Source organism: Lichenostomus cassidix, chromosome 21, assembly GCF_008360975.1.
Source record: "Lichenostomus cassidix isolate B80296 chromosome 21, HeHo_3.0, whole genome shotgun sequence".
NCBI classification, from domain to species: domain Eukaryota; kingdom Metazoa; phylum Chordata; class Aves; order Passeriformes; family Meliphagidae; genus Lichenostomus; species Lichenostomus cassidix.
Window position 1 is genome coordinate 4,136,625 of NC_139501.1, and position 17,014 is coordinate 4,153,638.

Genomic DNA, 17,014 nt, shown 5'->3' on the forward strand with positions numbered 1-17,014 from the left:
ACATCTTTCAGTTTGTACATGATCTAATTAACAAAATTCTAAATCTGCTTGCATTATTTCTGTGACCTGAGGTCAGTACTTCTTTTACATAATAGGAGTTTATGAATGCAGTACAGTAATACCCATTTCACATGTCAGTTTCAAAATGTAACATGGAGTGATTTGGTGGAATTAGAATGGGGTAATATTGCAGTTTTGTTGTTAAAACACTCTATCTTATATTACCCATTTGCAAGTTTTTAGTGGTGGTGTTTCAGTCTTCAAACATAGCTTAAAATGCTGTTTGAATAGGATAGTATGTGATATAAGTTACTTTATGTAATAAAATACTTTCTTTGCTTACATAGTAGTATTGACTTGGGAATGAAAATCCTACTTACTTGACAAAATGTATCCATAGTCATATGTGAACTTGAAGATTATTTGAAGACTTCTGACCACTTTGAAGTGAAGAGCCTGGTCTGGCTGATCAGGTCTGATCTGTAAAAACCTGATCTTTGTCTGTCTCCTATAGAAGTCAGAACTCTACTGGTATGGGATGCTGGGAATGACAAATCTTTTATCCAGTGATGATGACAGTACTTGTAGCCGGAATATCTGCCCCAGGAATGTTCCTGTCAGCTTTATGAGGGAGAGTTTTGAGTCATGTCCAGGCATTTTCTGTGCATCACTGAGATATGTGGCTGTTTATAGACTGGACAGTTTTTGAGAAATCTGTGCTTCTCCAGTCACATCCTGTTGCCACCTTAGGTCGATGATAGATTTTTAGCTTCTTTAATGAGTCTGGGAATCAGATACATGCTGCCATCTCGGGAGAGTACACAGGTTGATCACCAGTTTGAATGGGGCTCCCAGGCTTTTAACCAGCTACAGAAAAAGTTCTGCTTAATTTGTGTGAGCAGCTCTGAAGGTGGAGGTTTGGATAATTCACATCTGCTCAGTCAGCTGTGGTTGTGATTTTTGTTGTCCCCTGTCATCTCCAAACTCCTCCCTGCACTCCCAGTTTGGAGTTCCCTGCTGTATGCTGGAAATTGTCTGAGATTGTGTTTTTGAGGTTATGGTCTTTCAGAGAGATGAAATCTCCCAGACTCTGCAGGCACAGCAGTCTCTTCAGGTCCTAGAGTTATTGTTTAATCTGTGAACTGCATGTTTGGCTCAGGAAGAGACAAAGCAGGAAGGATTTGCCTGTTCAAATACAGACTTCTGCTTTGGAGCTGGTTATCTCGGTTTCCTCGGTAGCCAGTGGAAAGAAACAGGTGTTGCTGGGATGTGACTCATCCCATCCAAGGCTGTGTCCCAACAACCATCTGGCCGCTCAGCCCATCACAAACAATGTGGTTGGTACAAGTTTCATCAGAGCAGAACTTATTCATGCCAGGAGTAAATAATCCATGTTTCCTTTATAAGCTCAGAGCATCTTTGTTATTAGTTGAGAATTACATTATGTTTATTTGACCCATGCATATTTCTCTTTGCAATAATGGTTTGATTACTATTGTGACAGGTTTTCATTGTCTGATCTCTGTTCCTTGTGTTAATTGAACAGAGAGAAAATATGCATAGGTTGAGAAGGATTTTGGCTATTTTTAAGGGAATAGATGGCCAAGTGTCTGTCCAAGTGCATTTGTACTTCATCAGCTGAGAGTGAAACTGCAGGTTTTCCATTCATAACAAGTTGAGAATAACAGTCTCATTCCTGTTAAACAGTTGTTTCTATTTTACCCTTGTGCTGGCAAATACAGCTTCTGGAGGACTCTGAATTTGAATAAAGTCTTCACCATTTCAAGCCGAGAGAAGTTTTTTGTCACAGGAAACTGCACACTTATGGCTCTATCTGTGCTCTAGCTCTCATTTTCAAGTGTGCCAAAAAGGATGGTATTCAAAAGTAGTCTCAAAAGATTAGCCTTTCTGTGTTAGCCAGTCTTGGTGAGCAACTCCTGGCAATATTCCTCTCTCAGGATCTTTACAGAATACTTTGACATCTAATGTTTCTTTTAGAATATGAAACCAGCCTGGTAGAATTGCTGAAGTGTTAAATTTACTACCTGGTGTCAGTCTCCTGGAGGAAGAGGGAAAAAACTGGAAAGCAGTAGTCTCCCACTGGAATCTTGGCTTGAGGTGAATAGATGAATGACAACATCTTTGTTCTGCAGCAGGGCCTGTCTGACCTTTCCTTTCCTGTTGAGTTGTGAAACAACAAAGTAAACATTTAACTGAATGTGGCAGCCTGAGACAATTGGCCCTATTGTGGAAGGAACGACAGTCCCTTTACTGTGCATAAATTCTCTTTGCTGGCAATGCTAATAGAGCTGCAGTGGAAGAAAGCCAGGCCTTTCATTGGGCAAAACCCAAGTTAAAGCAGAAATACAAGTAGTGTGTGGCTTGGTCTCTGGAAGTGTCCTGGATGCAGCAGGGCTGCTGAGGATTGCCCATGGTCAGAATCCTTTCAAAAGTATTTTGTTTGTAGCACAGGAAATCGATTTGCAATACTGAAGTCTTCAAAGTCCTGCCATGAGTGTTGTTAGGAATGGTTGGATATGATTTTTTTTACTAATAGAACAATTACAGAATGAAATTGCTGAGATGTGTTCTTTGTACAAAGAGGAATCATTTTCAAACTGTTTCCTGGATCTCATGGCACTGTCATGACCTTGCATTCCCAGCTGATGTGAGCTTCTGAGCATCAATAAACCCACGAGTTCTAAAATGCTATAAATTTACCTGAGCTTAATGTTCATCCAGCTCACATGTATGTAGTCTCTTCCCTTGTTCCAGGCTTAACAGTTCATACCTGACTTCAACTGTGCTTTATGATGATTTGTCACAATGTTGGAGTCTGCAGAACCTGCTGAGGAAGCCCTGGCTAATACTGATGCACTACCCCTGACCTTGCCTACTTCCAGTCCATGAGAACATTTTTGTCCTGCCTGTCTACTGTACATGTAAATAAACTTGTAAAAAGTCTTGTCCTTTTGGCTCTTTGCTGCTCATGCTGGGGTTTACCAGAGTGCAGTGTGGCATTGTCTATGTGTGACCCTTCTGTGTGTTCAGCACTGCAAGTCATGTTCAGTGGTTTTGCTCTTTCCCTAATTCTTTCAGGGAGATAAGCTCTCTGCTTTAGAGTTTCATCTCCAAAAGATGATTTTGACTTCTCAAAATGTAACGGAAGACTGTGCAGATGGGAGGCTTGAAAACTATTGTTCATCTCCTTCCCTCGTGGGAAGGTTTATTGCTGTCCTGTTGGCAAGCAAAACACACACTTCTTCTTTTATAGAAGCAAAATTTATGTTTCTTCTGGCCTGTTTAAATTCACTTAGTCCTTCTGGAGTCCATCCAACCCTAGGTTTTCAGACTTGAAACAAAACACAAGCATTGGTTTGTTTAGCTCTATCTCAAGTATGGAACTTTTAAAGCTGTGAGGTTGTTTTTAATAAGGTTTTGCTTCTCTAAATAAGGAACCTTGTAGGACTGACTTGAGTTTGTTGGGTTTTTTTTTTTGATACATCAGAGTATTAAAAAACTACTTGTAAACTGTCAGGATCTAGGATAGAACACACACACATATATATAACATATGTATGTATGAAAACAAAACAAAAAAAACGCATTAGCCTTTCCTTGAAGAAATGTATTTAACTCGCTATTTCCAAAGGCAAGGCATTGGAAAAGTGAGGGTGATTTGTCACTAGTGCTTCTTACTGTGAGGTGATTGTTCAGTCAATTGAAATTTATCAACGCTGTCTGGGCTCCTTCCTGAGGATTTTTTTCCAGCTCACACTTGCTCTTTGCCTTCGGAAGTGACTGTGTAAAACTTCAGGTGTCTGTGGTGTCAGATCACAGCACAGGATCCCATTAGTCTTCTCCAGATTTAAATTCTAATGATTTTCTTTTTCAAGATCCACCTGCCTGACAAGTTTTGTTACTTAAAAATGTCAGCCCTGTAGAAGTTTGACGTGTGTGTAGCTTTTCAAGTGAAGGTGCAGAAACCTTTTGGAATCTCCAAACATTGAGGCAGGACAAGAGGCAGATAAAGGTCTTGGCTGTACAAGAACTTTTTACAGAGTTGCTACAGGAGAAGGGGGTTTGGGTGGCAGAGCTGTGTAGAGGAAAGGAAATAAGAGAGGCACTGTCCCCTCCTGCACCTCTTCTCCTGGAGAGGACAGAAGGTAGATATACAAACCCAGATATTTCAGGCTAATTTTTTACTGCTGCCTTTTCCCCAGTCTTCAGCAATTCAGCCATCTGTATGTATATCCAGCTTCTTGCCAGAAACAGCTGCTCTGTGCTGCCCCGAGGAGCTCTGCTCTGCTTTTTGTGGAACTCTCAACAAAGCCATTTCTTTGTTCTGTCTCCCGCAGTTGTAAAAAAGAATAGCAATTTAATCACGCTACAGGAGGTTTTATGCAAGCCTAAAAAATGCCTTATGGACAAGAGTATTGTGCTGTTATTTCTTCAGTTGGTTTTACTGCCATGAAGTTTTCACAACTGCAGTCACACAGTCTATCACACTGCATATAACAAGGACTTTAATCCAGATAAAGACTGCCAGGTCCATAACTGTTAATTAGGGAAACACTGAGTTTTTGGGAGTGGGCTTTCTACTGGTCTTTCACTCTCCAAAGCTGTACGTACATGTCAATGCTACCTGAATTTTCATGTAGTGAAAGTGTAGGATGCCAAGAGGGAAAGGAGGGGGATGTTAGTTTCAGTTTTGTCTTGCTAACAGAAGATTTTTACTAGAAATGAGAACTCAGGTTGTGTGAAGTAATTTTTTTTCCTCAGTGAATAGTGTTTCTTTGGATAAAAAGTCCTGAGTTCTCAGACCACCTGTTTAACATTTCTATATGTCCTAATATTTGCCTAATAATTAGCAATTAAGGTGTAATAGTTCTATTTAATTCCTCTGTTAAGAGCATTTCCTGGGAAAATAAGGTTAATGACAAAGTAAGATATTTGAGTGTCAGCAACAAAAATTGTTGCTCAGAAAGCCAGTAATCAAATATTTGATTATTTTTGTGTAGGACAAGTAGTCTCTTATTAGGATTATATGCTCATACTTTTACAAAGGCACAGATGTAATCTATTTTACGATGAAAGGTTAAACCACAAATCCCATTTAATAGTGGATCTCTAGCAATAAGTAGCTATGCCATTTTCTGGCTAATATCCAACATGAGAGTTAATAGTAAGGGCACACTTTTACCTGTTCCACAGGGAAGACTAACTTGAATATTGCCTGTAAGACAGGAATCAAACACTGTATGGGGAACATGGCTAAACATTCTTGGAATGGAAAAATTGTTTTGCAGTGATTTTGCTAATTATTGGTTAATTTATCTGCTTAGTTTCAGAATAAGTCTCTTCAGACTAAAATGTCCATGTGAAATGTTTTATTGCAAATTCCTGATGGTCAGTCCTGGTTCCTTTATGTTACAGTATTTGTTTGTTACAAATCATATATGCATTTGGTTTGAAATGGCATTTGTACAATACACTTATTTGCTGGTTCTTATTATAAAACATAACTCCGTGTTGGAATAACTTTTGAGTTGCACAGTTTATTGATATTTTTGGGATCTGGAAATCCTGAGGGACTTTTTTTGGTTGTGTTGGTTGGTTTGTTTGTGTCTTCTGTGGATCCCCCCGAGTGTGCTGACACAGTTTCAGTAGTTTATCCATTGGATATTACACAAATAGGGCAGAAGGAGAAGCACTGAGGTGCTCTGTAAACTCTGACATGGTAGAAATCAACGTGGCTGAATAAAAACCTGTTATCCAGCTTGTGAAAGCATTAGTCAGATGGGACTTGAAAGAGGATTTGCTGCACTTGGACTATTCTCCAGTGGCTATTGTGCATATTGTCCAGTTTGTGCAGAGTTCAGGAGGCAGCAGTGGTAGAACCCAGAGGTTCTGTCAGTTATCCAGGGATCTGTGGTGTTAGCAGTTTAGTGGTAAGTTTACTTATAATATATTCTGCTCACAACAGTGGTGGTGATTTGGAGCCATATTTGGTGGTTTAACTAACAGTCGGAAGTAGAAACACAGTATGAGTTTTAGAGATTAATTCAACATGCCCCAAACCCCAAAACCTTCTGCACAAAACCAGAGAAACCCAGCACTTCAGTATGAAATATTAATGCTGTCACCTTAGTATGAAAATACAGAAAAATAAGCAGTGACCACATTTGCTGATATGTAAGAAACATAGCACTAGCAATTGATGAGTAACTTGTTATGAGCAGTTAGTTTTAATAAATTTATGGGTATGTTATCCTTCACCCTTGAGATTTTTCCTGCTTTTGGAGAGTGAAGGGTTTCCTCTTGGATGGGGAGGGCACAGGGCTATCTGTTTCTCTGTCTTATAAATATGTTCCTTTTATTCTTCAGGAAAATACAGTAATTCAAACTCTACTGAATGGTTTTAAATTGACATGGGGTTTCCAGAGCAAGACAAAAATGTATGTGTTGTCTGGATTCAGTCCAAAGCATCTTTACTTCTGAACTGGCTTAGGCCAGAGAGACAGGATGTTCCACAGAGCAAAAACCATGTGATTAAAGAACATGAACAAACACAGAGTATATTATTAACAAAACACCAGACTGCATTTCATGTTGGGTTTTCTGGCTGGTGACCCATGGAGTTGACTCAAAAACTTAACAGAGAGACAAAGGTCCAGTCTGTTCTATCATAACTAGAAATCACAAAAGATTCTCTGAAGCCTTCTCTCCTGCATGGTGGTCTTAAAGTGCTGTTCACACTGGTCCTGACAGTGGTGTAAATACATCCCAGTGAAACTCTGTGCTCAGGAACATGTCCTGAGAGAGTGTTACAGCATCTGCAGCAGAGGGGTTTTATCTTGATTCACCATTCTGTATGTGTCTAGAAATTAGGCTCCCTGTTGCCTCCAGGCTCATCATGCTGTCAACAGTATCTTCATTTCTCCCTTGTGTTCTGACTCACACGCCTGTCAGTGCCATCCTGTCTGTCCTACTTTGTGGCCTCTTCCATTTTCAGGATGTGGCTGAATCCTCCACATCCTGATCAGCAGCTGTCTAGGCCACGATCTGTGTGGGCAGACTTTGAGTCACTCTGTTTTGTGGTGAGGATGCATGTAATTGAGGCATGAGGTGAAGGGTGTATGGTGTTTGAAGGCTTGTGGAACACTTGAATAGCAGCTGACAAAAAATTTTGATTATAAGCAGGTAGATAAGATGGAGTAGTCTTGGCTGGTCATGTCTGCCTTTACAGAAGATAATTGAAATAAAATTAATATTTTTTGCAGCTGTTGATAGCGTTGGGAGGTTCTGCTCCTGGGCATTTGCATGCCTTTGACCCCAGAAAACCTGCAGAGATTAATGAATCTTCACCATGTAAGTATTTTGCTTGCTGTATTTTCCTGAAGAACAAAGGGAACCTGTTTATAAGACATAGAAACAGATAGCTCTGTGCCCTTCCTCCCTCCCTCCCTCCAAGAGGAAATCCTTCACTCTCTGAAAGTTTCTTCAGGAAATTCAATCAGTGTTGGAGTGGCTGTGTCCCATCCTGTCCACATTCATGCATTTTCCTGGGAGCCTGCACTTCTACTTTCCTCTGCTAGCAGGGAGCTGAGGTGCCAGTGAGCCTGTGAATGTTTGTAAATCCTGGTGGTCTTTTACAAAAACCACTTTCTGCTCTCTAGACAGTGTGTGAAAGTCAGGAAAGGGCACATCAGGCCCATTTTGATTCACTTTTCACACAAGGTTACTTTATTACAAATGGACTTATGTATTTGGGGTCTTCCTTCTCAGGGTTGCACAAATACTATGACTTTTCCCATTGGCATTTAACGCTTTTAGCCAAATGGAGAGATCTAGCTGCAGTTTAATTCCTCTTCAGAGTTCCAAGCTCATCATATTAAACATGCATTTTAGCCAGGAGGGAAAGGAGCTGTGGAAGCAGTGGGTGTTAGATCCCTGACAGGCAAGGCGCTGCTGTTGAAGATGACAGCTTTTCCTGTACTGCCCAGAGCATCACTCAGGAACTGTCTCCTCCCTCGCAGAGATGCCAGCTGCCTTCCCACCCCATCGCCACTGTTAGTCAGCAGATGCACTCCGCTCTTCCGGATCCGAAGCGCAAGATATTGTTCCTCTCTTCCTCGCTGCGCTTTGTTAACTCATTCTTCGTTGTTAAAGGGAGATTTTCCCGAGGCGCCCTGGGCAGGAGATTGCTTTGAAAGCAAGGAGAGCTCTGTGGAGCAGCACGTCGCAGGGCTGCGGGGGGATGCCCCGAGGTGCCCGGCGGGAGAAGGGGGTGCGAGTTTGAGTCACAAAGCTGCAGAACCGGGCGGGCAGGGCTGGCAGCGCTGCTCCTGCCTGAGTCACCCTGAGCCGGCAGCAGGGCAGCGGGTGGCCGCTGCAGGCTGCAGTGAAAGCTCCAAGAGCGCCTGTCTGCATTTCAGCAGCCTCTCGGGTCAGGAATAGCGTGGCCAGCAGGACTAGGGATGTCCCCTGTACTCGGCACTGCTGAGGCTGCACCTCGAGTGCTGTGTCCAGTGCTGAGCCATGCAGTTTAGGAAGGACATTGAGGGGCTGGGGAGTGTCCAGAGAAGGGAAACTAGGCTGGTGAGGGGTCTGGAACACAAGTGCTGTGAGGAGCAGCTGAGGGAGCTGGGGTTGTTTGTCCTGGAGAAGAGGAGGCTCAGGGGAGACCTCATCACTCTTATAACCCCCTGACAGGAGGGTGCAGCCAGGTGGGGTTTGTCTCTTCTCCTGGGCAACAGTGACAGGACAAGAGGACACAGCCTTAAGCTGCACCAGGGGAGGTTTAGGCCTGACGTTAGGAAGAAGTTTTCCCCAGAAAGAGTGATCAGGCATTGTAAGGGGCTGCCCAGGGAGGTGATGGAGTCACCATCCCTGGAAGTGTTTAAGGAAAGCCTGGATGTGGCACTCAGTACCATGGCCTGGGTGACAAGGTGGTCTTGGGTCATAGGTTGGACTTGATCTCAGAGGTCTTTTCCAACCTAATTGATCCCATGATTCTGTGATTGTCTCTCTGAGAAACAGTATTCAAATGCAGGTAATTGGTAGTGCTCTGGTTTTCTGTGGCTTTCTGCCTGATCATTTGTGTTGGGTCTGCTCAACTGCTTTATAAACGTGGAAATGTGCTTGAAAGCTGATGAGCTTCCAATGCAAAATGAAACCGACAGTGCTTTTAGATCTCAGACACCAGAACTGTGGGGCTTTCTGTGAAGCTCTGGTTCAGGTTTGCATGGAATAGTGAAATTAAAACTTGGCACTTCTTTCAGGCTCATTTAGAGAAATTGTCCCTAGGTAATGTAACAATTAAAGGACCAAATTATCTTCAGTGCTTGCGTTCTTCAAAAAAAGGCAAATATTTTAGAATCCTGTAGCAATCAAGAGGTACCAGTGAAATCAGCTGGTCTAGAAATGATTTTATGTGTCCTTGGTATGAAAATGCATTGAAGTTTCACAACAAAAAGGCAAACATAACTTACTGTGACCTGTTTTCTAGCCTTGGGACAAGATTAAATTTGAACTGGTGACAGGTATCAGAGTATTTGCTTAAGCAAACAGAGTAAAAGTTACGTTAAGTCTTTTGGAATGTTCAGTCACCCATTTCTGCATGATTTGCATGATAAAATCTCAAAGAATGGAATAGAAACACTTTTCATATGTAAAGTAACAATCATCAGGTTCTTCCAGAATGTTCTATCTTCATACTGAAATGTTCTGCAGATTTTTCCGTAAGTTAGGTGGAGTAAAAAGGCAAATTTATCATCTGAAAGGCAGTTTTCTGATGGCATCCCAAGTAGATTAAGCTACAATTGCATTTCCTTAATCCAAACATTTTGAAATTAAAATTGCTTTTACTTGGAGTTCTTTCCCCATTGATGTCACAATGTTTTGTTTACTAGCAGAGAAGTTCTAGTTAGAGGCTATAATGGACTTTTTTTTGTCTCCTTGTCTCTCCTTGCAAACCCTCTCAATTTCTTCATGACATTTAAACCTATTCCTCTTTTTTAATAAAGTTTTCCATGCTGCAGACTTATAATTATTTTAGCTATTTCTGGGCTATTGTCTCCAAATACTTGAGAGACCTCTTAGTCCTGGATTGTCCTGTTTCTGCTTCTAAAGATTAGTTTTTCTCTCTGACCTGTGAAGCTTATTTTTCAATGACTTGCAGAGAATGAACGTTGGCAATGAGATGTTCAGATATCTCATAGGGCTCCAGGGTGCTGATTCATTAATATCCCACCTTTGGTACTATTTAAACATCACTCTGAGTTTGCTTTAAGCTGTGATATGAGATATGATATGATACAATATGATATTATATGCATCACCTTGCATTCCTAAAAAGAAATAACTATGAGAAATACTTACCTTTTCTGTATTACTGTTGACAGATTTTACCCTGCGAATGTCATGATGGACAGTCTGATTATTAAAGATGTTTTCATGAATTGATGCGTTTGTTTTCATACTAATGTACACTTCTGATTGTCTGCTGAAAGGTAGGGGATTGTTTTGGTAGGGGATTGTTTTGGTTTGGGTTTATTTTCTGGTTCCTCACCACCCCTTACTTCTGTTATCTGTTTCCCAAGCTGGTTACATATAGTTGCTGCTATTTTTAGCTCCTTTCTGACTTTCATTACTCTTGAATTTCCAAGATTGTCATTATGACATTTGGGACAAATGTTTTCTAATTAAATTCACCTCTCATAAATCACTGTCCTGATTTATAGGATCTGTCTAAGAAAAGACATATTCTAAATATAATTTGTCATTGCTGGAGATGCACCTTTTCCTGACACAGATACACTCAGCAGCTCGAGGTTTGGCTACAAACCTACTTAGTTTCTTGTTTTTCAGGTCAAAGTTACATCCAGTCAGGCTTTGCATGGCATGAGGCAGAAACAGGATTTTCTAGCATGGTAAGTACTTGTAGAATCAACAGGCTGATGATTTCTAATGACCAAGAACTCAGGAGACACTGCATCCTAAATACGAGCAAAAGGGGGTCAGTAATCTGCCAAGTAAATTCTGTTTCACCTCTCCATGTTTTAGAGGTGGCTTCAGGGAGGAATTTAGGAAAGGCTCATTATGGGATGACTTAATGTGAGCTCTCATGGGGATGGAAAGGAGCACTACCAGGGGGAAGTTCACAAATGGAGGTTGAAGGAGCTGTTTAAAATTATAATATGGGTAGGGATTTAATGATGGTGTTCATGAGAAGACCTTAAGTAGGGATCATGTAGCAGAGGATGTTTTTCCCTTTAGTACTCACTGATTTCAATTGTAAACTCTTTTCTCCCATTACTTTGTTAGATGTAGACTTTGCCAGCCTCTTTTGGCTTTTTCTTTTTCTTCCAGAGAACACAGAGCAGAAATGTTTCTTTTACCAGGTTTTAGTTTGCTGCTTTTCCAGGCCATTTTCATTGAATGGTTCCAGGCATAGCTAGAAAAGATCTTGCAAGGTCACAGAGTTCCTCTGTGTTATCTCCTTGGCCCAAGGCAGGATCTAATAACATTAACATGCTCTCAAGCATCCTGGCAGGCAATCTTAAAAGTTTCCAATGATACAGACTCTCCTATATCCCTAAGCAATTAAAAATTATTTTTAATAGATTTTTTTGCCCACTAACTTATAAATGGGAAATAATATAAATAAATAATCTAACATGATTTCATTAACTGCACAGGGGCACTCAGGTTTTGACATGAACAGCAGAGACAGGTTTATGAACTTGTGTATTTATGCTGTATTTATGAAAGAAGGCATGATTAAGTGTATCCTGCTGCAATAATGGTTACAGGCTGTTCATTCATGTTCATTGGAACTGAGGCCCTCTGTGGTATTTCTGTTGATGCACAAGAATTACATACACAGGCCTTCAGTCAGTCCCACTGTGCCCTGGGATGGTCAATAAGTGCCACTTTAGTGGCATCCTTTCCACTTACTGCTTGGCTAGAGGAAGGCAGGAGTATAATGATGCAGCAGATGTTTCAAAGTCCTCCTCAAGGTGGAGATTACCCTGCTACCTAAATTAGGCTTATTATGGAATTTTTGAAATGCAGAAAGAAATGTCCAAGTTTGAACTGGCTGAGAAAGTTTTGGGATTAAACCATGTAGGGGAGGCCTTCTATTATACTGGCTTTTGACCAGAGTTTTATGGATTTTTACTTGTCTGGTGCCCTAAAAACATGAGGAGCAAGGAGCAGAGCAGGAGAGAATACAATTGGCTGATGCACTTGGTTTGCCATAGAGGAATCATTTACCTTTGCATTGCTTACTTACCTCCAGTCTGGTTTACCATGACCTGCAAGGGAACATTCCTCTTCCACAGCCAAGGCATTCAGGCGGAGTTAATTGAGCAATTAAATTATCAGGTGATGGAAATAAAAAATCTCATCCGCATAGAAGGGTTTAGCAATCTGGCTCCTTTCAGTTTCTGACTTACTATTATGTAATGTGTGTTGCTACCCAGATGCACTCTGTGCAAAACAAAGAGGGAAGAAGCTGTTCTGACTTACGGTTTAGTGGACATGACATCCATGACTTCTGTCAACTGACCACAGAAGAGGGTGGCAGTTGGGGTTTCTGAGGAGACATTGTGATTGTGGATAGTCCATTGAAGAGAACCAGGGCTGACTGAGCTCTCTCCTTTTGTGTAGCTCAGTCTCAGGAGAGAGGAACCAATTGCTCATTTATTGTGTTCAATCTTAAATATAAAACTGACCTAGAAGTGGCATTAAACTTTCATGTGGATTCAAACCCATGATTCTCAGCAAGCTCTGCTAGTCCTAAGCCCAAAGAGATGATAATTTCACTGATAAACTGAGTAACTGTGTACATGCAGAAATCACTTACTCTTCATGGGAGAAGAAAAAGGAACGGGAGTCAAACTAACAGCAAGCTTGTTTTTATTATACCAGGCAGGAGATTAAGAAGATCATTTTGAGGTCTGACCTCCAATTTTATATACAAAGGTCATGGCTCTTGTTGGAGACATTAATTAATATATCAGAATATCAGGCTCAATGCAGAAATACCAACCAAAGAGTGTACAGGGCACCTTTGGTACTGTTTATTTACTGTAGCAGATAGTTAATCTGTTTGCTACCTGTTCTATTTCTCTTGCTCAAGAGCATTAGCAAATGTTTATTTGACAGAATGTCCTGTTCCTCTCCTATTTTTTCATTTTTTTTTTTTTTTACCTCCTGTGTCCTAAGGGAATGAGGGCAAATCCCAGAGCAACTCCAGGTTGGAAACCTCATGTTGCAAGTTGGACTCTTGTCAGAGCAATTTTGTTACTGCTGATGGGGAAAGAGTAGAAAGGAATGGGCTGGCAAACAGGGAAAGGGTCTTTAACTAAAGGGTAAGAAATCACAAGAGAGGAGATACTTAGAGCACTTTGACTTATCTGAAAACACTCTACAAATTTCATGCCAAGGTGAATAGATTATTTACACCAGCAGAAGTAAACAGAAGACTTGTGAGCAGAAGAAACCACTGTTGGACACAGCACTGCTACCTGATCTACTATGGCTGCCCTCCTGTTTTAGCAGGAGGCTGGGCTTGAAGGATCTCACTCAAAAATATCCAAAGCCCCCAAAGCTGGTCCCAGAGGCACAGCTTTACAGTAGACTAATTCATCAATTTTCATCTAACGCTATTCACTCAATGGGCACTGAAAGTGTGGTACATTATACAGGTCCCTATCATACTTCTGTGTACATATGATGCCAAAGAAGTGGCAGCTACCAATGCTGGTTAACACATGAAAATGACAGAAATCCTGGGTGCTACTGGCAGAAGGGGAGTGGGAAATGACAGGCTGGCAAATGACAGGCTAGCAAATGACTTGTCAGAAACAAACATTTATAGGATATGTGGTGAGTGCTGGAATGCCACTGTCAGAGGTGGACATTTAGGAGGGAAACAAAATAATGATAGGATGCTAAACCCCCTCACCTCTTTCACTATGCTCCAGGAAAAGGTAAATTGTACTCATCACCCAGCAAATGTTCTCAAATTTAGTTCCCACAGGAGAATTTGCTGAGCCGTATACACTTGTCCAGCCAGAATGCCCCTGCTTGGTTCTGTGGTTTGTATTCTGGTGCATTTGAGGGTTGCTTTGGTGTTTTAGGCAGGCATAGGCCCTGAAGGACACTGACAAACTTTGAGAGCAGCCTGGGGATCTCCTTTTTTTGTTACTTCATCTCTGTCCTTTTCTCTGCTTTCAGTGGATGCAAGAGGCAAGGAACACTGGCTGGGGCAATCCAGGAATATTGTGATACCTGTCTGTATCTGTTTACACCAAGTGGCTGTCATGCATCCCAACATCTCTGTCTCCATAAAGTATCTGATTGTTTGGGATGGAATGCAGACATCTACATGTAGACATCCAGCTAGTCTCTACCTTGTTGTTAGATATTTTCAGGCAGAAAGAGGGTGACAGCCCCTGCCTCTCCTGTCTGACAGGCACTCTGTATGGATGGAAGAGGCTAAATTAAAACCAGCAGAAGTGGACTTTCTGGTTTTTCTTGATAACTGGTATAGAGAAGGGAGCAGTCTGTGCACTGCAATTAACATCAAGTGCTATTGCAACTCATCCTGTAATGCGATATAGATACAATCTCAGCAGAAAATTGAATGCTGCGCTGAGTCAGAAACAGAGCAATGCTGGGTTTTGAAGAAAGTAATTAGCCCCAGGGACCCAGTGGTTTCTCATTTCCCCTGTGGCAAACACAGGGATGTGGGGCAGTGTTTCCCATAGGCTTCCAAAGTCAATTTAGACAAGGTACAGAGCCAATATATAAATCAACGTTTTAATGAATACTTAGCAAGAGGCAGGCACACCTTTGTTCTTCCTGCAGTGTCCACCAAGTGCCACTCAGTGCCATTCTGCTTCTCTTTTGTGAGCTCTCAGTGCCCCATCTCTGTCTGGGCACTGAGCCAGCCCAAGCCCCTGCTAGAGAGCACAGCCCAGTGCAGCAGTGCTTTGCTAGTGTGTGTCAAACCTGTCAGGGTCACCATTCACCACCCTTGCCCATGGCCAGGTGCTGTGACCTGTGCTCACCTCACCACCTCTGCCTGTCAGCCCTTGGTACAGCAGTGGCCCAACCCTTCCTAGTGCTGCCCTGCACTTGGCCTTCACAAAAGCAATGATTTGAGGTTTTGCAGAACTCACTGATCATGAATTCTCCTTTCTTTATTCAGCGGAAGATCAGAAATGTACAGAAATAAGACTCCTAGTAGCCAAGAAAATTTTAATCTTATTAAAGATAGGATGTACTGGCTGAAAGCTGCAGCTTATAATTAATAAAAGAAACAAAGAATTGAGCTGTTCAGGTAACACAGGAGGGATAAGCATGGTCTTTATTTATCCTCTGTCTTTAAATTAGAATTAAGTTTAGAGCTCAAATTTATACAGCCTGTGCCTGTTCTGGATGACTGCAAGTTCCACCATCCAGGATTCTTGCTCCTGCTTTCCTGTCACAGCACTTGTCACCTTTCAGTGGTTTGTCACATCCAGAATAAAATATGCAGGGCCTTTGGGGCACAATCACATCCTTGTCTCTTGTGAAATGCATAGTCAATTTGAGGCTCTGCAGTGAAATAAAATGCAGTATTTCAGTGAGTTTGCCCCACTGGTTTGTGTTCCTGCACCTCTTTCCCTGAAGCTGCACTCAGCAGCGACAGCCAATATATTACATGTTCATACCTTGCATGTCTGCAATTAACACTTTTGCTCAACATATGTCCAGAAGGGCATGGCCAATGTAGCCTAGTCTGTGTGTTGCCTCAGAGGAGAGTTTTTCCTCAGCCCTCTTGCATTCAGTTGATGGAAAAACAAAAGGTGATAAAGATTATATTCTGAAATACAATTATTTCCCTGGTTTTGTATCTTAAAATATTGGTCACAGGAGTTTGCTTAGTAAGTAAATGCAAATCTCATCATCTGGACTCTAAACTGTTGTGGCCTTCTGATCCCAAGCACATTCCCAGTCTTCTGGATTCTTTAAGTGCCCTCTAGTGACTAATTCTTTTAACGGTGTTGGGTTTTCACAGTGAGGTGAATGTCGGTGAGAGACCAGCCATTGAAGGGGTGGCTGGTGAGGGCAGGACCTGGATAAACGTCCTGATTTTATTCTGAGGGTAGCAATAGTTTGTTCTGTAGAAGCAAACAGAAGTGTTTGTTGAGCAGTCTACAGAAAACTCCGGGCAGCAAAGGAGAGAATGTGTATGCACTGCTGTTGTGGAAATAGCATGTCTGAGCTGAAACAGGAGTCAAATCAAGTACAAACCACTGGAAGAAAAACTATTAGGCTTTCACTGCACAATATTTGAATGGTTTAGGTGAAGTGTGGCATTAATGAAATTCTCCTGAATATTAAAGACTTATGTTCATATCTTCCATACTAATTCGCTATGTTGTATTTATTTTCTCAATGAGTTGACACCTCAGTTTTAATGCAAATGGATCAATGCTGTTAGCATTGCTTTTCATTAAGCAGCAAAATGCTGGTTCTTATTTCTGGTGGTGTTTTAGGTATGGGTTTTTTTGGCTGTGTTTTTCCTTTTTCTAAGTGAAAATTCAAGTGCTTTTTAAAATGCTTAATTGCATCCATTAATATAGCCCGTGTAGGAGTTCGGTTCAGGAACTGATTTATCTGGACTATTAAAGTCATATGACAATATGCTGAAGGCCAGATATGGAGGTGGTGTTCAGACTGGCACATACAAGGTTTCTTTATGTTCTTACATTGTATTAGCTGCCCACCAACGTCTTTACGCCTACTCAGTTGGCAGGTGAGGGATGCTGGGGCGGTGTAATTTACGTGGTAAGCTCATCTTACCATATAAGCATTAAGAACATATAATTGAAATGCACCTCACCTTGTTTGAACTTGCTTCTTTTTTTCTGTCCTACTTTGTATTTGCACTCTGTTCAATACTATAGACCACAGACCTTATTGGCATGACTGGGTGTTCAGAGAAATACCAATT

The 17,014-nt window shown here is 41.4% G+C and overlaps 1 protein-coding gene across 6 annotated transcripts in view; it reads left to right on the plus strand.

Annotated features, from left to right (window-relative positions):
- The window catches only part of SLC45A1 (solute carrier family 45 member 1), a 53,873-nt gene that overhangs the window by 16,442 nt on the left and 20,417 nt on the right, over positions 1–17,014 (plus strand). For 4 of the 6 annotated variants that reach the window (XM_085080131.1, XM_085080132.1, XM_085080139.1 and 1 more), the window contains 5 exons: positions 7,284–7,371; positions 10,407–10,514; positions 10,873–10,934; positions 14,248–14,362; positions 15,224–15,355. The gene's annotated coding sequence lies outside the window, so the exon portion shown is untranslated. The remainder of the gene's footprint in view (positions 1–7,283; positions 7,372–10,406; positions 10,515–10,872; positions 10,935–14,247; positions 14,363–15,223; positions 15,356–17,014) is intronic. The other 2 variants (XM_085080133.1, XM_085080134.1) reach the window with 1 other exon arrangement.